Genomic DNA, 24,074 nt, shown 5'->3' on the forward strand with positions numbered 1-24,074 from the left:
AGTTTCATTGTTGTTGTCGATTCTTGTACACAAACTTTCAAGTGATTCCAAATCTGTAACATCCAAGAGAGCCAACTTGTCTCTGTAGGCAGGTCTCATTGTATGCCAAATAATATCAAATTTATCCTGTTCCGATAATGGGCTTGTCCTGCACAAAAAAAATTGTTCCATTCGAACTAAAAAATTAGAAAACAGTTCAGATTTACCTTGGTACATCGAAAAAGATCTTATTTTAATGTAATGATCAATGTTTTTGGGTAGGAATTGATTCCTCAAAGCCCTAATAAAATAATCCCAATCTTTGTAACGTAAGACCGGCCATTTTGCCACAAACCAATCTTGTGCTGCCCCAATCAACAAAAAGTGTGCAGACTGAAATAAATCAGCTTTAGACATATTCTCTGATTGAGCAAAAAACTCAACTCTCCGTAAAAACAAATTTAATCCAATGCCATTATCATTTCCAGCATACTTTATTGGCCATTGCGAAACTGCCATCGCTTTTCGATTCGAAAACTGGTTTTCATTGAAATTATGGAACAGTGGATTACTATTCCAAGCACGAATGTTTGATTGTATGTTGAATCCAGGAGGAAGCATAGTTCCATCATTACTAGTATCAGGGAAATTAGAAATGCATGGATTGAAATTCAAATCCAGATTTGGAGCACCACTTTCTTCTAACAAATCTTCCATTTTTCTCTCCGCTATTTTCGGTTTGGTTCCAGTATACTTTTGTGCACCTCCCTCCATTCCACTTGCTTTCATCCTTTCCGCCATTTCACTATTTCGCGGTGCCTTGGGTGGCGCCGGAATATTCAATCGCGAATTGTCACGCACCTTTTCCTCCTTATTATTCTGCTTTTGCACACTATGATTCACATCATCAGCTTTTTTCTCGAACACTTTATTTAATTCCTCCCTAAATGAGGGGGAAATAGTAAGCCTCCGTATTTGCTTTTCACTCATCTTACTCATTTTCATCACAGGAATGTCCTCTTCATTTTCAGAAATACTGATTGCTTGCAAAAATTCTTCTTCACTTTCTTCACCTATTTTCGCCATTAGTGTCCTTTTCACTTTTCAAATTTACCTTTGTTTGCACTGATAAAACTTTTCTTTGAGAATCGGCCTTTCTTTACCACCATGCAGAATTTCTGGTAGCATTATCATTTTAAATTCTAAATAAAATCTAAATTAATTCATGTACTAAAATCACTTCTAAATTCAAAATCCAAAATTCAAAATTACTTGCTAATAAATCACTTATCACTTAAAAATTCTCATGCAGTTCACCATAAATTAATCCCATTCAATTCATTCTTATTTTACAGTACTTCAAGGAAACAAAATCTACTAAAAATCACTTATTCTATCAAAATTCACTTAAATACCAATCAGTTAAACTCAGTTCAAAATTCACTTTTTTCTATATACATAATGCACATTATTCAATTAAATTCAAAAGGATCTCTATATACATATTTACAATTATAATCAGCCATTTTATATGAAAACCCAAAACCTTCTTTTATTAAGCGAATGACTCCAAAAGAAAAACTTCGTCAGGTGGTTCTATCCGCTTCACAATTATTCACGATGGGCGCCATTTGTCACCTCCCTCTGACCGGAGGGGGCGCATGAGACTCGGAGACAATAGGATACGATAACTTAGATCAGATGCAGCTAGTATTGGTCCCACGACCCTAATACTTGACCTGCAGCTGGAATCAGGTTCGAAAAGCGGAACCACCACGCAGAATTAAGCGAGCCAATTTCCCAAACCAAAAGAAAAGTTCTAGTCTCACAAGAAATATGGAGTGAAATAAAGAGTACTTACATTTTTATTGTTGAACTTAGCCTAATTACCCTACTGTTCTGTTGGTGTGGATGGTTGTGTAGCAGTGTATCCCACGGCGTCAGCATAACTATCCAGCCTGTCCGGACAGAAATAGGGGGAAAACCACCGGCGCCTTGCCGGTCACCCCGCTGCTTAGCACACCATTGTTGCTACCACACCACCAACTCAACAGGATCATCAAAAATGCCACACCGAACTGCATGCCTGGATCAAAGAAAGGCCTGATAGGCGTTTGAAAAACACTTTAATGTGGGTGATTTGTAACACACTTTCTTGGGATACGTTTAGAGGTCTCTCGTCTTACCGATCTCATAATATTCCACTAGCTACGCATCGCGATGTTAGCTGTAGCCATCACTTTTTTCATTTCGCCTCGTTCTAGAGAAAACAATCGTTATAATAAAAGTGCCATTGGTATACTACTGATGACTCACATCGGTCAGACCACACAATACCCGGCAACTATATAGCGAGAAATGTAATTTGCTTCCACTGCACTGAAACCGTCCCGGTCTGCTTGACGTTGAACCAATAACTACTAGCTCATCATGGCATCGCGTTAATTTTATCGGCAGATAATCGAGTAGTGAGCAAGTAGAGGAATCTCAAATGAACTTGAGATTTATGTGGAATTGAGAGATCGATATCAATCTCTTATCAAACATCGAGTTGAGCGTGAGCGTATAAGGGTTTCTAAAACCGGTGATATGGTTTTATGGTAATCACTCCATGATCCTTTTGATGGTATGGTTGAGTGGTTTTATTCGATTGTGGTGGGTTCTAAGCAGCATGCGCCCAGCGGAGCATTTGAGTAGGTATGCGGCGCGATCGATCGACAATTGACAACGATCGATCCGTTGATATTGTTCTGTTGTTTTGTTGTGGAGTGTGATGATTCGACATGGATAATTTGGCTAGGACTCTTATGTTGATTGGCAAGGCTGAGAGCGTAATCAGATGCTCAACTCACGGAAGCTTTGATTACCTACCGCACTTGCCAGGTAAAGGGAGCAGGTTACAAGCTCTCGGCTTATGTGGGAAAATTATAAGCTGAGTTTTGGAAGCATTCGGGGAAATTTTCCATTTTTGCAAGTAAGTGGAGAAAATATCCAAACTTTTTTGCAATCTACTACAAATGACACGAAGACTTCGCCCTTTGGCTGAGAGACCTGTGTCATCTGCAAACAAAGATTTTTGACACCCTGGTGGTAAATCAGGTAAGTCAGAAGTAAAAATGTTATACAAAATGGGCCCCAGTATGCTGCCTTGGGGAACACTAGCTCTTACATGTAATCTATCAGATTTAGAATTCTGATAGTTTACCTGCAGTGAGCGATCTGATAAATAATTTTGGATCAGTTTAGTAATGTACAGAGGAAAATTAAAATTCATCAATTTTACAATCAAACCTTCATGCCAAACACTGTCAAATGCTTTCTCTATATCAAGAAGAGCAACTCCAGTCGAATATCCTTCAGATTTGTTGAGCCGAATTAAATTCGTAACTCTTAATAACTGATGAGTGGTTGAATGCCCGTGGCGAAAACCAAATTGCTCATCAGCAAAAATAGAATTGTCATTAATATGAACCATCATTCTATTTAAAATAATCTTTTCAAACAGTTTGCTTATTGAAGAAAGCAAACTGATTGGGCGATAACTAGAAGCTTCAGCTGGATTTTTGTCCGGCTTCAAAATTGGAACAACTTTGGCGTTTTTCCATTTATCTGGGAAGTATGCCAATTGAAAACATTTGTTAAATAAATTAACCAAAAAGGAGAAAGAGCTCTCAGGAAGTTTTTTGATAAGTATGTAGAAAATACCATCATCACCCGGGGCTTTCATATTTTTAAATTTTCTAGTAATAGATCTCACTTCATCCAAATTGGTTCCCAACGAAGGGTCAAAAACATTATCTTGGTTGAGAATGTCTTCGAAGCTTTGTGTAACCAATTGGACTAGTGAGACCTAGACTAAAATTATGGGCACTCTCAAACTGCTGAGCAAGTTTTTGAGCCTTTTCGCCATTTGTTAATAAAATTTTATTTCCCACTTTAAGCGCTGGAATTGGCTTTTGAGGTTTTTTAAGAATTTTCGTTAATTTCCAAAAGGGTTTCGAACTGGGATCCAACTTCGAGACATTATTCTCAAAGTTGGTATTTCTCAGAATAGCGAAACGTTTTTTAATTTCATTCTGCAAATCTCGCCAAATAACTTTCAACGCGGGATCGCGAGTTCTTTGGTATTGCCTTCGCCTCACATTTTTTAGACGGATCAGTAGCTGAAGATCGTCGTCAATAATAATGGAGTTGAATGTAATTTCACATTTAGGAATTGCAATGCCTCTGGCTTCGACAATTAAATTTGTCAAAGATACGAGCGCATTGTCAATATCACTTTTGGTATCCAAAGGAATATTAACATCAAAATTCCTATCGATATATGTTTTATATAAATCCCAATCAGCTCTATGATAATTAAAAGTAGAGCTGATTGGATTGTAAATGGCTTCTTGTGAGATTTCAAATGTCACAGGAAGGTGTCAAAGTCAGCATGAGTTACCAATTGGCCACACAGCTGACTTGAATCCGTTAAAACTAAATCAATTGTAGAAGGATTTCGACTGGAAGAAAACAAGTTGGTCCATTGGGATATTGAATAGTATAATATCCCGCAGAACAATCTTCAAATAAAATTTTACCATTGGAATTGCTTTGAGCATTATTCCATGAACGGTGTTTGGCATTGAAGTCACCAATTACGAAGAATTTTGATTTGTTGCGCGTCAGAATTTGAAGATCAGCTTTCAACAAATTCTTTTGCTGCCCATTGCATTGAAAAGGCAAATAGGCTGCAATGAAGGAAAATTGTCCAAAATTTGTTTCAACAGAAACTCCCAAGGTTTCAAAAACTTTGGTTTCAAACGAAGAAAATAATTTATGTTTGATACGTCTATTAATGACGATGGCGACCCCACCACAGGCGCTGTCAAGACGATCATTTCTGTAGATAAAATAGTTTGGATCTCTTTTAATGGAGAGTCCTGGTTTTAAATACGTTTCAGTTATAATGGCAATATGCACATTATGAACTGAAAGGAAGTTGAATAATTCATCTTCCTTACCCTTTAGAGAGCGGGCATTCCAATTTAGAACTTTCACACAATTATTTAGATCCATTAAAACGGAGTCCGATAACAATTTTTTGTGTGTACTTTATACCAACCTGAACAGCTTCTGGTATGGTATTTGCTTTGAACATTGCATCAATCATGTGATACAATTGTTCAGTTAAAAAATCAAAATCGGTAGCAGTCATGCTACCTGAATCGGCAACATGACCATTATTTTCCGTTGAGACATGGGTATAAACCTCATTTTGAGAAGAGAAATTTTGTCTACCAGCAGCGATGTTTGCATACGTAGGTACATTCGAAAAATTAGAATTTACTGAAGGGCTTGCTACCCGTTGACGAGCGGCAAAATTTGTTTGTGAATTGTGGTGGGTATGAATTGCTCGACCGGTAACTGGTTTCGAAATTTTAGCGTTTGAAAAATTTCTACCCGTCGAATCTGGGATCCGATTGGAATTTCCCGTCATCAATTTTGCACGGGAATTCAAAACTTTTTTGCGTGAAGGGCATTCCCAGAAATTGGATTTATGATTGCCCCACAATTTGCACATTTAAATTTATTGGAATCTTCTCTCACAGGACATGCGTCCTTGGCGTGAGAGGTTCCACCACAAATCATGCATTTAGCATCCATGTGACAATGTTTGGTTCCATGACCCCACTTTTGGCACTTACGGCACTGGGTGGGGTTTTGGAAATTTCCCCCAGGCCTGCGGAAATGTTCCCATGTAACACGGACATGAGACATAATACAGGCCTTTTCCAAATTTTTCATATTATTTAGTTCACTTTTGTTAAAATGAACTAAATAAAATTCTTGAGAAATGCCCCTCTGGGAAGTACCAGAGTGGGATTTCTTTCTCATCTTAATTACTTGGACTGGTGAAATTCCAAGTAATTGAGAAATTTCAATTTTAATCTCATCCAGTGATTTATCATCACTGGGAGACCTTCAAGACGACTTTGAACAATCGCTCAGTTTTGTCGTCGTATGTGAAGAATTTATGGCGCTTCTCAGTTAAATACTGAAGAAGACGTTTGCGATCGTCAAAGGATCCCGGCAAACGCGGCAGTCACCCTTCCTAGCAATCTGAAATGAAACCTTGATCCCCTGTACGTTACTTCAAAATCTCATTCCGAAAGCCAGAAAACTCGGCAACAGATACCACAATTGGCGGAATCCTTTTGCTTTTCGCATGTATCGAATCACCTGGGCTAGAGGTATATTCGATTTGCTCAATTTCATCATTAATCAAATCGAACTGATTGCTCAGTTCGATTGGAGAAGAATTATTTCCGATATTAGAGTTAGAAGGAATATCTGAATTCTCCAGCTTCCTTCTATTTTTCCGCGCTTTGGCAGGACGGTCTTGAAACCTTGTTTCTTTGAAGGAAGTGGAGAATTCAGAGACTCCCCCTTCCTCTTGTTTTTATTAATGCTCATGGCTGAGCGTGGAGACGTGACCTTCTAAGAGGTTTTTCCCAGAACGGTGTCCCTGCAGGATTACCACCGCTTGTCGGAATTTGACTTCCGCAAACGGGTCCAACGTAAACGAAGGCACGGGTCCTTGCAAAGATCGTAACGGGATCAGTGGGTACAAATAGCGCTAAGAAGCACCGTTGAAATTAAAATAGCTTCGGGTAGTATTTAAAACTTCCTTCCGCAAAGAGAGAAAGAACCGCACAGCACGAAAGCACAATGCGGTCTGACACTGCTTCTAAATAATGTTGTTCTACAGTGTCCCTATGGTTAGTTTCAAACTTCTACACAATGAGGGGCCGTTCATACATTCATATTTATTCGTCTGGTTCATAGTTATTCATGTCGTCTGCAAGCAAAACACTTAAAACTTTAGTACTTCAAACTAATTTACTAGATCAGAGGGAGGTTGAATAACTTAAACAGTAAGCAAGTCTGAGCTGCTAATAAGGTTTCCGAAGGATGTAATAAATTACGATTTGATTCTTATATGATACACAATGTGACCATCGATGGTGTCAGTTCAAACTTGGTGGAAAGCTTCATTATTGGAAAAAAGCGCATGCAAGCGTACGAATGTTCATCCCCATCTGTGTCTGCGCTGTCAATCCAAGCCAAACCAATCCACCATGTGCAACAAGTAAGGCCAACGATTGGAACGGACACCTTTCCCTGAAGCTAAAAGCATAAAACCTACGTTTATTCCGGGAAGATGTGATATTGAAAATATGAAAAACGCAAATCAATCCACCTAGCAGTGAGAATGCCTTTCTCGATACGATGGTTACACTTCCTCTTGTGTTTTGATACCAGCAATAGTTATTTGCCTAGATTAATGTGTTTAAAAACGCTTCATAGACATAGCTAAGTTGGAAAATCCACCATTTTATTCAAAACTTTCAAATTCAACAGTGAACAACAAGGCTTTATCCTGTCGAAAAAACACTGGAGAAAAGCAAACAGAGATGCAGTTTATGTGGCACGGGGGGAGACGTTGCGTCCCGGATATCATGTAAATCAGTCGGGATCATATAACAGCGCCGTTATGTCCTAGCTGTTTATAATTAATATTGATTGCTTTCAATCACGGAAAAGTTATGACAGCATTGCCATAATGGGTCATTATCATATCGTGTCAGTTATGCGAAGCGATACCACAAATTGTTATCACAATGGAAATTTGATCAGTGTTTATATTTCAATAAAAACAATTGCATTTTTTTGTGCTCCGTTGCACAAAAACTGGGTAATTCAGTTGGATTATGTTCATAAACATGATTCCATTAACCGAACGCTTCTTCATCTCGGTGGTGAGTTGAGTGGATTGCTAAATTACTTGGTGCGTTATGATTTGAGCTATGGTCATTAGATTCGCAATACGTTGGACTAAAAGTTACATGATGTTTAAAAAACAGGCCCAAAAAAAGCATGACTGCCTTAGAGGATAACATAAGAAATTTCCAGAAAACAAATGAAAAAAAATAGAAAGTAAAAAATTTCTGTTCAAATTTTGAAATAAAATAAATCTCGGCAGAAATTTTGATCGAATTTATTGATAAATATACGAAGAGATTTCTAAGAAGTATAAAAATAAACCCCGATGATGTTTTGCTCACTTACTACATGAGCAATTTTGAGGCTGAAGTTTCTGAATATTTTGTTATTCATCATTTATTACTTGTTGACTTCATCTGACTTAATCTGTCCTCTTGATGGATGGGATGGAAAAGCAACGTATACATTCTTCTCCGAAAGTAGAGCAGGCAAATCTATTTCATTTGTAAGAACTTTCGCATCAAAAACAGCTTTCATCGTGGTTCTTCGTTTTTTGTAGCGTATTGGTTCCAAGAAGCATGCATCGATTCTCGGGTGGTGGGAGATTTCCCGCGTGAAGGTAAATCACGCAATGCCATACTTAACAAACTTCCGTTGAATAGCTTCCATTCGATCGATCCATCACCAATTTGAAGGATACCAAACCACAGCCGAAGTATCCAAAATTGAACACACCAATGCACAGTAGAGGTTTTTTTGGGTTGGTATCCAAAAGTCGTTGACAAAAAAGGGGGTATGTGTACTGATAGCAGGTCTGGTAGTGGGTCTCTTTTAAGTGAATTGGTCACTTTTTCCTTCCTAGCTATTAAAAAGTCTCTGTTTTCGAGCTCAAGTCACTAAAGTAACTTTCTCTTATAAAAAGTCACTATTTTCAACTATGTATTTTGATCAACATCCAGGATTTGAACCCTAAACTCAAAGTTGATCAAATTCCAGGTCCACTGCACTATGGTCCAGAATACAGATTTACGCGGAAAGATGCATTTCACGCCAAAACTTTATTTTTTAGAAAAAGGTGTTCTTCTACAAAATTGTTCGAAATAGTAAAACCATCATTATAATTCTATCAAAGAATAGGGTGGCCCATTATATAAAAAAATTAAAACCCTTTTTTTTATTTCTCGGAATACTGACATGTAATGTTCTACAAAGTTGTAACGCAGCTTATTCCAATAAATTTTGCCAAAAAAAGCTTTTCCTGTAGCTCTTAAGTTGGCTGATTTAGAGCAATTTACCTACTTGGATTAGGGTGTCCCTCCGAAAACAGTATTTTGATCTACTTTTTTGTTTTTGATTTTTTGGAAAAGTCGTCTTCGGGTGACTTTTAGAGCATAAAATATGCTACTTTTGATGGGTAATATGGTCAATATCTTTTGTCGATCCAAAGTTATATTCGTTTTTCTGTCAAAATTACATTTTTCTCAAAAGTTGATATCTCCGATTAGGGTAGACCAAAAAATAAGTTTACACGGTATTTGAAAGAGCAATTCATATTCTTCATTATGTCGAGATATATCTCAAGTTTTATCTATTTTACATATTTTTAAGTAAATTGATATAACTCGACAATGGAAGAAGATACAGACAATGTTCTTATAGCAAAACACGTGTTTTGAAAAGCCCCAAAAGTCTTCATTCGTGAAAAACAAAAAATAAAATGAGCAGATCAAAAATATTGTTTTTTTGAGGGACACCCAAATCCTAGTAAATAAAATTGCTCTAAACTAGTGAGCTTAAAAGCTACAGAAAAAGTTTATATTGCAAAGTTGATTGGAAAAAGCTGCCCTACAATTGTAGAAAATTTTATTTCAATACACTGGATTCTGTTTTTACACGATTTACAATTTCTCAATTTTGCACTCATCCTAAATATTTAACGCATATCAACTATCATGTGATTTTTCTTTAAATTATTTTAGATTTTTTGAAACATGTTGCAAACGATTACACCCGAATCTTTTTTAACATGTTGACGAAATCATTATATTTCTATTTCGTAACTGGCCAGAGCCAGTTCTATGATGTTTGGGATGGGTTCTATAACATGTATCATGTTCTTATGGGCAAAAGGAATCGGAACTACCGACGAGCTTTCTTGTGACAAACTCGGCCTCCATTTTGACGTACTATTAGAGAGGAGTGAGCGCAAGTTTTCTTTAAAATTGAAACATCGACATATTTTGCAGTTTTTAAAAAGTCCATAGTATCCTCAGAGTTCATAGAGGCCGTAAACTAATTACGTACTGGCCTGTCCAACCTTTTCTAGCCACGAACCAATTTTTCAAAATTATAACTTGCTGACGTGCCCGAAAATATTTGGCACATATTTTTTTAATATGTTTTAAAAATAATGAATGTTTTCTTTTCTTCATTTCTCCAGAACGTCTAAAAATTCTTCAGCACAAAAAATAATATAATTTTAAGGCGTACAATACTAATATTTTTTGTTTAATTTCGTTTTCTTTCTACGCAGTAGGTCTTTCATTTCTAGAATTTTGATAAGAATTCAGTTTTCAAATTTCACTCAGGCTTTCGTATTTTAAAGATATTTTCTTAAACTAGTAAAAAGTTCAAAATCCTCGTAGAGTTTTCAAAGTTCTGTCAATTTTTCCTTGGCATTATATTATTAACTGCGATAATTCGGAGCTTTTTTGTTATTTTTGCATTGCTGGCACGATGAAATTACCCAGTAAAGAAAACTTTCTGAATCTAATCGGGGATCGAACCCAGCCTCCTTCATCATGGTCTTGCATGAAGGAAGAAGGATGAACGAAGTAAGGAGAGGGCAAAAGGAAGAGAGAAGAAGGAAGGAACAAGAAGGGAGAAGGAAGAAGAAAGAAGGAAGAAGGTAGGAGGAAAGAGAAAGGAGGAAGAAGGAAGAAGGTACGAGGAAGGAGGAAGAAGGTAGGAGGAAGGAGGAAGAAGGCCGAAGGAAGAGGGAAGAAAGAAAAAGGATTATGAAAAGAAGAAGAAAGAAGGAAAAAGGAAGAATACAGAAAGAAGAAGGCAGAAGAATATGGAAAAAAGGAAGAAGGAAGAAGGAAAAAGTGAGAAGGAAGAAGGAAAAAGTGTGAAGGAAGAAGGAAGAAAGAGTAAACAAGAAGGAAGGAGGAAGAAGGAAATAGGAAGCAAAGAAAGAAGGGGAAAAAAGGAAGAAGAGAGACGTTAGAAAAAGAGAGAAGAAGGAAAAAGGTAGGAGAAAGGAGAATGAAGGAAGAAAAAAGGAATAAGAAATTAAGAAGAAGGAAGGAAAAAGGAAGAAAGTAAAAGGGAGAAGGCAGAAGGAAGATGGAAAAAAGTAAGAAAGAAGAATGAATAGGAAAGAAGGAAGAAAGAGTGAACAAGAAGGAAGAAGAAGGAAGTATGAAAAAAAGAGAGAAGAAAGGGAAAAACTCAGATTAATCCACCCAGCGGTGATGGAGCCTTTCTCGTGTGTTATAAAAATACTATTATAGTATTTTGGCCATAACTTTTCAGCCCAAAATCCGGTACCGCCAATTCTCAATAAAAATCAATGTGAGCATTCCGCGTGGAATGCAATCTGTTGCAATAAGGTTAGGGATAGGTTAAGAATGAATGCAAAAAGGGTTAACGATAAGTGCCTAAAAAATGAGTGATTTTTTTGTACGTGTTTTGGGCACAGACATACACACACAAACATACACACACACACACACACAATTCGTCGAACTGAGTTGATTGCCAAACGACCCGTTCGGCCAAATGGCCTGACACCGTTTTTTCTTTTTTTTTTGTGTTTGAAGCATAAAACATCCGCTACGAACAGTATTTGACAATTTTTATGATTACAATTTAATCGAAAATTAGCCCGATCGGACATTGCGGATCATTGTTTTTCCCAAGGGCTCCTCTTGGAAAAAAATTAAAAATGGAAAAAAAATTTAAGAATGGCGGCAATGCGTATTAATTAATGCAAAAACATGCAAAATGATAGAAAACACTCGATCTATTCCCTCAAAGTGCTTTTTCGACCTCTCTAATGTGATTTTTTTCAATAAATTTATAATTAAAATAATAATTCCAATACAAATATTGCATACCAGCAGAACCTACCCTGCGTTGCACGGATTCGGAACATTCCAATTTGTTAATCTTTTACAGCGCCGCACTCTAGATCTGTTTAGGATCCTTCTAGATTTGGTAGCAACTCATCTACTTTTTTGCATTTTCGTGATGTTCGAACTATCCCAAGGGAAATATATAGATGAATCAATTGATGAGATCTCCTGAAAACTCAGAAGTGTATTATGTACATTATGTGGAAAATAATGATTTGAAAAATGTATTGGAGATATATACTTTCCTTCGATGGGACTCGAACCCGCGACCCTCAGTACGCTAGACTGGTGCTTTAGCCAACTAAGCTACGAAGGGCCTCCGTAGGCCTTCGCAGCTTAGCGGCTACTAAATGAGCCCAAGATTTTCAAATTGGACACATAGTCGAATCACTCACAATCCATTTGTCAAGTCAACACTTCACTACACTACACACGTGGAAGTAAATAAATTAAGTAAAAATTCGAAGAGGTTTTTGCCTCTCATTAATTATTATTTGTTGAGAGCGATTTCTGCAAACCATGGTAAGTAGTATCATCAGCGAGTTCCCCCCTGCCCTTCTTCTTGTAGGGGACCTGAATGCCCATCCGCGTGGCGTCGTCGCCTTACTCGAGACTTTCGAGGAGGCAGATTTCGTTCCCCTCATTAACAGCAAAGGCCACCATTGGTTTTACCACTGCTAGTCGGTCTTTTCTTCCCGTGCTAAAATAAGAGGTTGCCCCTGATCTCTACGGCATAGGCGCATTTTTTGCCCCTTCAATAATTATCTAAACATGTAAAGGTATTCATCACCATTCCGAGGCTCTTGAGCGATCGTTTTCTGGACTCTGAAGGTTGAACATCTATAAGAGACCCAGTATATGCCAACAGCGACTGAATTCCATATCTCTATTGCACTTCTACAAGGACATGGTTAACAAGTTGAATCTGGATGAAGTGGTTAATCAATTTATTTCCAAAAATATCCAGATAATAAAAAGTTTTATATGTGGGCTATTTTTTTTTAATCAACTGAATAGTGTTGAAAGTGTTGTGATGTTTTCATTGAATTGAATAATTTCAAACCTCCATGCCCCCAAATAATTTCATGAAGTTGGCACCTCTGACCAGTACCCAATCCAGGTCACTAAGAGGTCTTGCTAACGTAATGATGCCGCTGACTAGGTATCAATCGATGGGAACATTCGACGCGCGTTAGAAAGAAGCACCTCGCTAATAACTTCTCGCACAACGCTCTCCAACTTCTCCAGTGTCGTCCTTGACGCCGCTGGTTCTTCCATAAACCACTACTCGACATGGCAGGAAAGCTCTCCATTGGTGGTTGGATGAGACGCGTCGAGCCGTCAAAGCCAGAAGGAAGGCTCTCCGAGAGCTCAGGAGGCATCTCCCTGGATACCAGAATAAGGTAAGTGCATTGGAGACTAATGACCAATGCACATGAAGAATATTTTACATCACTTGCATCGGTTAGTGATACCAAGCCGATTTTCAAAGGCTCATAGCCAGTAGGGCCCTGACGCTGCAGAACTTTCGAGTACCGCCGAACCTGCTAGGTTTTCCAATAAACCAACCCTTTTGCCAAAAGCAAAGGGAATTCTGCTGGTCTGGATGGAATAGGGTATCCGATGCTGAAAAACCCTACCCCTACCGCAAAAATAGTATTCCTTAATCTGGTAAATCTAATCCAGTCATCCAAATTAGCTCTAGTTTCTGGGGAAAGCATAAAACATGATGAAAGTAAATGTCACATGAAATGCAAGCAGAAGACGAAAAAAGCATTTTAAACATACCCTCAGAAAACCTAAAACATCTCCGGTGCCCGTGCACCGATATCAGATTTAGAATGAGGACAGCGAATTAACAGAGTGTCTGCGTTCGATTGTCTCGGTATGACCAGAATAGGATTATTTTATGCAAAATTCTGATAATTTGAATTTCTACAAAATTTTGTCTATCTCAACCTTTTTGTCTGACCCTTGTAAATTGCTTCATTGTTCGTGATAAAGGTGTAGCCAATCACTTGTATATTATGATGGTACATTATTCCAACGAAGCAAAGCTTTATTGTAAGGGCGATGCGGATGTCACCAGCGGATCTCAGCTTCTATCAAGTTTTGCAACGACCGTAGCAGCAGCGCACTCAACGGTATTAGTGGCAGTCGTCACCCTTCAGCAATAATCAACCGGACGACGATGGGGAAGTCAAGCTTCCCGAAAACTGAAAACCACCCACCATCGTTTTTGCTAATTGCGACGAAGTCGCTGGTGGCAGCAAAATATTATACCCTAAAGTGCCAATGCCAGTTCAACAGAAGCATTACTTACGTACAAAACTCAGATTGTGTGCTCAGCATCTTTACAGAAATGCCCCTTTTCAGAGCACTGTACTTCTTACTAAAGAGTTGATTTATAATAAAACTTAACAAACCAAATTTACAAAAACAGATTTTTTGTTAATTTTTAACAATATGATAATAAAGTGACAACTACAAACAATTCTGATACTACTGTGTTTTGAAATTTAGGAGATCCTGAAAACTTGTTCTTTTTGCAAAATCTAAGAAACTCAAAACAACTCAATTTCCATTACAACATAACACTTTAATATGAATTGTAGGGGGCATTGAAAAGGCCATTTGTGTTCAGGCTCACAATCTGAGTTATGAGGAAAATTTTCATATTGAGTACTGCATTAGCAAAACTTCTATTCCGTTTGGTTATTGCTTCCGTCGGTAACGCCACCGCCGTCTTCTAACGAGCGATCCTGGACGTTGTTCTGCTGGTGGAGGTATTTGCTTTTCCTCCGTCGTTCGGTTGGTCGATGGTGAAGTTGACAGCGCTCTCTCTACCCTTACAGCCATCATTGGGTGCCTTCTTGCTGCCGGTTGAAGTTAAAATTGGTATGAAACCACGCCAGGTGCGAACTTGCCATACCAATAGAAAAATATATATCACACGCATAATCAATATTTCTGAATTTGAAACTCCACCCCTTTTGGTGACCGTCAGCATTATTCGTTGTTGAATTATAGAGGTAACAAAACCATAACTATCCAAGGGAAGCTTAAATTTTTAAACTTCTTATGTCGTTTACGTTCACGGAACATAGTTATTCAAGAACCTGGAAAATGTTGCCACTTTAAGCCTTATGTTATTCGCGGTTTGTCTTAGGCATTACCCTTTGCCCGTTTTATACAAATTATTTTTATAAGACTTCTTCTTGTATGCGATTTTTAACGCGTATTCTGGTATTTTCGCGGTTTCATAACGATTTTTTCTAGGTGTTTTACACGGCATATATCACCCATGTAAAACCGACTTCATTGTAGGGTTACTACTTCTTGAGTTCATAACATGTACAAATATCGATAACAATCAAAAACATAATTTTGGAGCGCAAATTGCTTTGTTTCTCACGCACGCACGATAGCAATGAAAAACCGATACAAATCAAGCCGAAATGGTCTCTTTTTGCGAAAATTATTGATATACCTACCTAGCCGGCTACAGCGTCGACCCACCTATGCCTAGCGTATTATAGAGCTTCAAAATCGTCAGTCTTGGGCAATGGTCCTCCAGTTTCCCGAACGTTTGGGATCCTCAGGTCTGATTCCATCGCGTGCAGCCAGCGTGTTCAATCATAGCCTTGCCATAGTTCATAGTCACCGGCCTCTACCCGGTTTTCTGATGAATATTGTTTTCGCTAATCTTTCTTCCGACATTCGTACTAAGTGACCAACCCACTGAAATCTGCCGTATTTTATACGATTCACAATTGTTTTTGTGCCACAGCATTTTCCAATTTCCCTCCGAGTATTGTACACAGCACTTATTGTATTCATATGAGGCCGGTAGATAGTTCTTCATCCTCTCATTTTTTTAAAATAATGTGGTGAGTTGATTGATGCAGCTGCTAACTACCAAGTTTGAGAGCTCGACCGGGATATCATCCTTCCCAGCAGCTTTGCTGTTTTTCAGCTCATTTAGAGTCTTCTTAACCTCATCCAGCGTTGGTGGTTCAATAGCTTGATCGTTATCGACTATGTCCATGCTGCTCCGTGATACACCTTCGTTTTCACAAATTTTCGAACGTGCTCCTTCCACCTGGCCATTGTGGGCACTAGTCTTTATGCTGCACTACATTAACTGTCGCGTACAACCTCTGCATATCGTTTCTAACCATGTTATCCTGCGCTTCAGCTATCATATTCTCTCCGTGCTGCCTTCCCTTTCCGCGGTGGATTCGTTTCTTCTCTGTTCTTGCTAGACTATACCGTTTTCTATCGCAACGAGTTCCAGCCACTAGCCGACTCCTGGCAGAAATTCCTGTTCTGTTGTAGTGATTGTAGTGTTGACGTCGCCAGGTATGCCAACGGCTCTTGTATCCACTCGTCCAGCTTCTGGCGGTATTATTCAGCAACCCCTTCAACTGCTAAGCGTTGCATATTGAAACCCATCGTTCTGTTATTTTGTGAATTCGTGACACTGGATAGTCGCGCCCGAATTTTTGCAACTAAGTGTTAGATACAAGTTAGTGATCCGAGTCCATGTTCGGACCTCTGAAGGACCGAGAAATGTCGTCCGTCTATCAGCCCGTGGTGAACAAGTGTCTCCATCTCCACTCGGATGTTGCCAGGTGTTTCGCGGATATTCTTACGTGCGAAATACGTAGCGCTGAATATCATCCCTCCAGCAGCAACAACGGTGACAAGTCGCAGACCATTATCGTCATTGACGGAATGAAGGTTTTCCGTTCCAATGACAGGGCGAAAGAAGCGTCTACGATGACAATCTTTATATCATGTGTTGGGCACTCTCTATAGACCTTACCAAGGCTCTCATAGAACGCATAATCTACGTCATCAGTCTCACCATTCTTTGGGCCATAGATGCTGATCAGACTGTAGTTGAAGAATTATCCCTTCATTCTTAATACGCAAATGTGGTCGTTTATCGGCTTCCACCCGATAACTCACTTCATCTGCTCCCCGATCACCAGGAAGCCTCCATGTTCTCCTTGTTCTGTACTTTAATGAAGTGTTGGCGATTGGATGCACCGGTCGGAATTCACATTCTCCGGTTTTGGGCCAACATATTTCCTGGATAACTGCCACGCTGCCCTTCTGCAGCTCACGAGCAAAGTTCTCACGAACCAATTAATTCGGTTAGGAACAAATTTAAGTACAATCAGAACTTCTGGTTGCTTGGGTAGGTTATGTATCAAAACTTCCAACTCGGGTTTAAGACAAGTAACTTGATCCGCCTTCCAGTTGCATTAATCTTAATGCGTATCTACATAATAAATGAATTTTTCTGTGAAAAAAGAAACAAAATACTGGAAAACAAAAGTATCGGCCATCAGCTACGCAACCGCTATGTGCAGTGTTGCCATATATAGATATATATGTAACAGATATTTCTGTCATGATACAGATTATAAGTCACAATCAAGAATCATTAAATAGAGACTACAATTTTTTTATTTATAGATTTTGAACAACAGCTAACAGAATCTTATCACATTTAAATACTCCAGTAACAAAGCCTAACTTTGAGTACTTGAACTAAAATAAAATAAAAAGTTAAATAAGTTAAACAGAAAGTTTCAATCTGAAGTTTCTGAGCATATGTTTACATATATTTGCAGTCATTCTATATGTTGCTTCTGACCAATCTTTGTGGCTAAACGACTACATAAGGATATTGCTGAACAACAAGGAAATATTGAGGAAAACATTTTGCGAAAGCACAGAACGGACGTCTGATTTCCCATGGCTAATAAATGTACCTATAAAGCAGACTTCTCGAGATATTTGCTGCAATTCCTAAATCAAAAGAATCATACATTGGAGACGCTTTAATTTCAACTTTTCTACATTGAAGATGTTTTCAATGCTGAATCCGTTTAATGTAAAAAAAAACATCCAGGATTTTATTCAAGTCTTATACGAGTTTTCCAATTTGTATGCAGAAAAGGACAGTCAGGGACTTGAGAGCGAACCTCGAGAGTTTAAAATAAAAACAATTTGTCGAAGTATCACTCGGTATGAATGTTGCCATGCTTCCCGCTATTCGCAATTTTATATTCAATATTGATTACAGCTCAATCGGCAACGGCAGTAAAGCTCATTTTTCCAATACAATTATGCATCTCAGCTTATCAATTCTGAAAACCAACTCTCACGTCCAAAGTTGTGGAGGTAGGTGGTACTTATAAAAAGTATAGATCTGTACCATTACAAAATTGAGGCAGAAGATTGATTGATGATGTGGTAGAAAAAAGTGAAAAGTACAGCAGTAGTAAAACAAAGCTCGCTTACTCTGCACTATACAGGCGAAACTGCATACATTGTTTACTTCTTCCCCTGTGTCATACGTGCTTCATGCAAAGAGTTTTGCTTCGTGAAGAAGCAAAGAGGTTTAGACCCATCAGTCTAACCTCATTAGAACGTATTATCGATCATCACATTGGTGATGACTGATTGGCAAACATGTATCTTCATATTAGTCAACATGCTTGCCAATCCGGAAAGTCCACTGCGACTCTTCTGCACAAAGTTGTTTACGACATCGAGAAAGCATTTGCTCAAAAGCAATCAAGCTTCGGTGCTTTCATAGAAATTAAGGGTGCTTTTGACAACGTGTCTTTCGATGCAATGTTGGAAGCCGCACGTTGTCATGGGCTACCTAATAGAATAACCAAATGGATGCACCAGATGCTTAAAAACCGACATCTCTATTCAACATTATGCCAAGCAGCGAAACTTTGGTAAAACTTGGGGTCTTAAACCCAGATATATCAAATGGATTTACACACTAGTTGTACGACCAATTTTGACTTATGGATGTCTTGTGTGGTGGCAAAAGGGTGAAGTGAGGACAATTCAGTCTAACTTAGGCCATCTTTAAAGGATGTGTCTAATTGCAATGACTGGTGCGTTATCTTTAACTCCTACGGCTGCTCTCGAAATACTTTTCGATGTGGCTCACTGCACATACATCTCAAACAAGAAACATTTTTGTTTGTACGTACCGATTATCGGTGCTCGGATTTATGGAAGAGAATCCTGTAAACCGCAGTTCTACACACACTTCGTTTTCCTTCCTCCAAGTGATCTAACACACGTTAGTAGTTTGCCTTATAGAACATTTTCAACCAGGCATTGCAATATCATCTGAGCACATGATATCATCTTTGCTTGTGCAAAGATATTATCCCTAATCAAAAAGCACTCTGGAAAGATATTATCATTTGAGCATTTGATGATGATCCTGATAGCCAGCGTGTTTCGAGGTTTGTTCACGTTGCGAGGGCGTTGCTACAACAAAAGCAGCGAAAAAACTTTTCTCCATGGCAAACATTGCACTTTGTTTACTGAGCAGATAGATAGCTAAGATCGATATCACAGCATATCATTAGTATCTTTGCTCAGAAGATCGAATGATGGGATAAATTGCAATGCCTGTTTTCAACACAATTCCCACCGCGTGATACATTAGTCATATGGCTATTTGGAGAGAAGTATGTCGGACGCATAGTTTGTTATACTGACGACTCCCTTCTCGAAGGTAGAGCAGGTGCAAGCGTCTATTCGCATGAGCTGAGATTGGAACAGTTCCACTCACTGGGTAGACACTGCACTGTCTTTTAAGCGGAAATATTTGACAGTATGTGTGAAGTGCAATCCGCGCTGCAGTAACACATTATGGGCAGTGCAATATATTTCTGTTCAGATTGAAATTGAAATTGAGGAACTGAATTCATTTGATACTTTACACTTTATGGCGGTACCTGGCCATTCTTCCATAGCTGGAAACGTATAGGCTGATGAGTTAGCTCGTAATGGAGCTTCACATGACTTTATTAATTCTAAGCCAGCTATTCCAGCAGTCACTCAGCACAAATGGCATTCGAGTAACCTGGATTCATTTCATCCAACAAAATTGTACATCCGGGAGTCATCTCCGGTAGTAGCAAGCTATTTAGCACCTCTGACTAAACATAATTGCAGTGTCTTAGTCAAGGTCACTGCCGACTGAACTATCACACGCGTTGAATCATTTGTTTGTAATAGTTGCGAATTCGACTATGGAACTTCTTATCATCTGATATGTAACGGACCAGTTTATGCGCAAGTTCGTTTCCAAATATTTGGTAAACACTTACTTAGTGAAATTGACTTCAAAAACCTGAACCTACCTTCAGAGTATTCTGTTGTTCATAACCTGTTGTGGTAAGGAGCCTTTCCTTTTTGTTCACTTTTTTTCCGTCAGGTGTGTGGAATGAATACTAAGCTGCGAGGCAGCAATGGATCGTAGTGTGGTGCGGTTGAAAACGCATGTCAAGTTTTTTCTTTGTGCGTTATTTATTTTATCCTGAATTTTCGATTTTTATAATTTTCAGCTGATAGAGTATCGTAATTTAAAGTTTGTGTATGTCATTCTGAAAATGTGGTTTTGTGTTAATTCAATAACGATAGTATTGCGTCGGAGTGGAGAAATATGAGTCAACTTTTTTACACGATCAGATTCCGTGACGGATCGCTGTTATCGTCCTTGCCAGCAAAATATTTTTCAGATGTTTCACCGGAACAGCCTCTTCGAGTCACACTTCAGAACACCTTCATTGGGGAAATGTTTTAGCATCAAAACACTGCATTTCGTAGTCAAGGAACCGTGAAACGCTAACGGGACCAAGATGAATACAATACAAGGTGCTCCACTGCTACAATCTGCCAAGTTTGTGGAAGAGAAGAAGGCGGGGTGATAAATTCATTTTCAGTAAAAAACGAAAACAAACCACCTGGCTCTCCCATTCTAAAATCCAAGATGGCTGAATCGTGAATTTGGCAGATTGGAACACCTAGTGGTGTATTCATCTTGAACAGGAACACTTTCTAATTCTTCCCCCTCTTGTGTATCTTTTTAGGTAACAAAAGACTCTCCACAATACGGTAAGTAATGTATTGTGTCTTGCAACAAAATGACAACTTTCGTGATCATTTTCCAATACTCTCATAGATGTGCAAAATTTATCCGCAGTTACAAATACCATGTGCTATCAAATCATCGGGGTCTTCAATAGTCTATAGGTATGTTTTTATCAGGCGCTTATTTTTCGTTGCAACCAGGGATTGAATCCTAAAGAGAATGCACAAGTCTCTCACTTATCATCTCTGTATACATATACGATATTTAGCATACCGCGAGAGACTTTTTTCCCAAGCTTTATGATAAATTTCTTTTATTTAGAAAGCTCTAAATGCGGGGAGCACTGGCTCTGATGATGCATTTCAACGTGTTCTACACAGCTGTGCAGTAACCATCACGGAATGAGCAAAAACAAAGCGAGAATCACCATTTTTCTGTGGGGGCTGCTTATCCGATTCTGTTTTTTTCGCACTTGTATACAAGCTTGATAAATTTGTTATCATGGCTTCCCAAGTAACCGTAAGCATTAATTTCAAGCTTCAAATCAGCATTACTGGTGCTTCATTGTATTGCAGCAGCACTGCAAATGCTTCGAAACTTTTACATAGCATCATATCAGCATCGATAATGCTGCATGCTCAAATGTTCATAAGCATTGAATAGGCATTACTTTAGCATTATATGCGTATTAATAGCAGTGGTCGATGCTATCAACTATTATGAACGATTGACCACGTGTTCAGCGTTTGTATGTAGTGATGGAAGAATTCTCGCGGATGGGAGCATCACCAACACAGCTAAGAATATCCTGAACCATCAACTTCTAGGAAAATTTTCAAAACATTACCATCTGTTGAATAAACATAATATACAAATTCTAAGAAATATTAAAAAGGTGGATAAAAACAAAATTTTGTTTTGCTCGAATTTTCCTATTCATATCATTCGTTAGATCTTCATTATCGACAGCTGATCAGCTGACCGCAAAAGCTCATCGAAAGCATGAAAAAAATTCGCCCGAAACAACGGGCGAAAACAATTTGACATTTTTCTCATAGCCCTATATTGGCATCACTAATGCAGTAATGGAGCTATTATCTGTGCATTTTAATAGCATGATAATTCGCCTTTTCCGGCATTATATTAGCATTACATCTGCACCAAAAGCTGGTAAGCATTTTATGGATAGCATTACGTGCAGCTTTAAAGCTATATTAAAGCAACGTTTTAATGCTTACGGTTACTTGGGTTGTTATGATTCGGAACAGTTTTTGCCTCTATTTTATCGTTGTTCGTTATCTATTGAGAGTCATTTCTGCAAACCCTGGTTGCAACTAAAATAAGCTAAAATAAAGAGGAGTAGATTTTTTATGAACGGTTACAATCATGTATTATGAACTAATATCCCCTGCCTATTTTTACTTTGGGGAAGTAAATTAAATTGTGTGGAATCGAACTAGTTTTTTTACGTTAAATAAAATTAAGTAAACATGTTTAGTATAATTAACTTCTTACTGAATGGTACGTTTTGTGTGCTCGAGGATCCTAGAGGGATCGTTTTGCTTATTGAGCAGAAGGTAGTGCACAATTATTCTTTCACAACAAAGTCTCCAGTAGCCTCGAGAGCAAAGACGTAGGATTTCCAATCCGGAGATGGTGAGTTCGATTCTCGGTTCGGTCTAGGATGGTTTCGGGTTGGAAACTCTCTCGACACCCTGGGCATAGTGCATCCATTGTACTTGCCACACGAGATACATACTCATGCACTGGCGGGCATAAAAAAGCTTTCGTCGAATTCGTCTTAAAAAAGTTTCAACCTAGATTGGAACCAGTTCCAACCTAAGTGCTGTCAAAGTGTTGTTTTATTCGCTCAGGTTGGAACTAGGTTCGCACTAGTTCCATCCCCAAACCAGGTTCACCAATACAACTGCACTTCAACTGTCAAAACCATGCGGGTGGGTGGGACTGGGCTGAATAAACAAGCAGAAGGGAAAACCCAAACTGTCCATTTGTTCAAATAAAATGCGCGTTGAAATTCTTTTTTTCAGTTATATTTGTTAACTTAGTTTTAAATGATGTTGATCCGGTACTGTTGTCTTGATTTAGTTTTAAAAAGTTATTCAGAGGTTTATTCAGGGTTTTCCTCACAGATTGTGTCCTAAATAAGGTCGGTGGATGGAATTAGTTTGGGAATTGCCCTTGAAAGTCGTTCACAAAATCCGCTAAGAATTGACAGAAAAGTATATTTGAGGGATACCGAATAGAATTCTTTCTTAAATATTATCCAGAATTTCTTTTGAAATTCTTCCAAAAACTCCTTCTTGCGTTTCAGAATTTTCTTCTGAAATTCTGCCAGAAGTTACTTTAGAGTATCATTATCGGTCGCGAACATTTTAATCACCCGCGCGGCGCTGTCATTTTAGTTTCGTCACTCGTTTCCGTATCGGTCACTATTTTCGGCTCTCAATTTGGTTGCTGTATTCCGTACCGGTGACGTTTGGCAGTTGACAGTTTATCAAATAGCAGCGCTCTTACCCCGCTACCAAATTTGGTCACTTGTCAGTCGCGCTACTGTTATAGCGGCGTGTTTAGTAGCGACCGGTAAAGTGTCAAGTATTGATACTGCGCTGCCAAACGGCTAATACTCGCGCCCGGTAATCTTGCTCTTAGTAATTCTTTCAGGAATTCTTTCTTGAATTTTTGTATGCATTCATTGGCGATATCTTTCAGGCATTCCTCAATTTTTTTTAAAAGGATTTCTTGGAAATGACTTCTTCTGGCAATTCTTCTAGGAATATCTTTGAATGCTGATCCAGGATTTTCACTGGAAGTTGCTGCATTTATTTAAAAATTCCTGCAATAACTCCTCCAGGAAATACTTCTGGAATACAAGAACTTACTAGAAGTTTCCTTTAGGTATTGTTCCGCAAGTTTCGTACATAAATGCCCCCGGAGCAATTGAGTAATTCACCCGGAAGATTCTTGAGGAATTCCACTGGAAGTTCTTTGAGGAATTTCTTGAGGATTTTTTTCGGAACTTCCTTGAGGCATTGCTCCGCAAGTTCCTAGAAGAATTCTTCCGGAAATTCCTTGAAGAATTCCCCAGACAGCTCCTTGATCTATTCCTGCGGAAGTTCCTTTAAAAACTTTCCCGGAAGTTTCTTGAGGAGTTCCTCTGGAAGTGGAGGAGCTCTTCCGGAGTTCTTGGAGGAGTTCTACCGGAAGTTCTTCAAAGAAATCCTCCGCAAAATCCTCCA

General features: G+C 38.6%; 1 protein-coding gene across 4 annotated transcripts in view; it reads left to right on the forward strand.

Moving 5' to 3' along the window:
* LOC134225227 (high affinity copper uptake protein 1) overlaps positions 1 to 24,074 on the forward strand; it is a 155,615-nt gene that overhangs the window by 57,799 nt on the left and 73,742 nt on the right. For 2 of the 4 annotated variants that reach the window (XM_062705114.1, XM_062705117.1), the window contains exon 2: positions 20,816 to 20,840. The exons of the other annotated variants lie outside the window; for them this stretch is intronic. The gene's annotated coding sequence lies outside the window, so the exon portion shown is untranslated. The remainder of the gene's footprint in view (positions 1 to 20,815; positions 20,841 to 24,074) is intronic. 4 annotated transcript variants of the gene reach the window in all.

Source organism: Armigeres subalbatus, chromosome 3 (assembly GCF_024139115.2).
Source record: "Armigeres subalbatus isolate Guangzhou_Male chromosome 3, GZ_Asu_2, whole genome shotgun sequence".
Lineage (NCBI taxonomy): Eukaryota > Metazoa > Arthropoda > Insecta > Diptera > Culicidae > Armigeres > Armigeres subalbatus.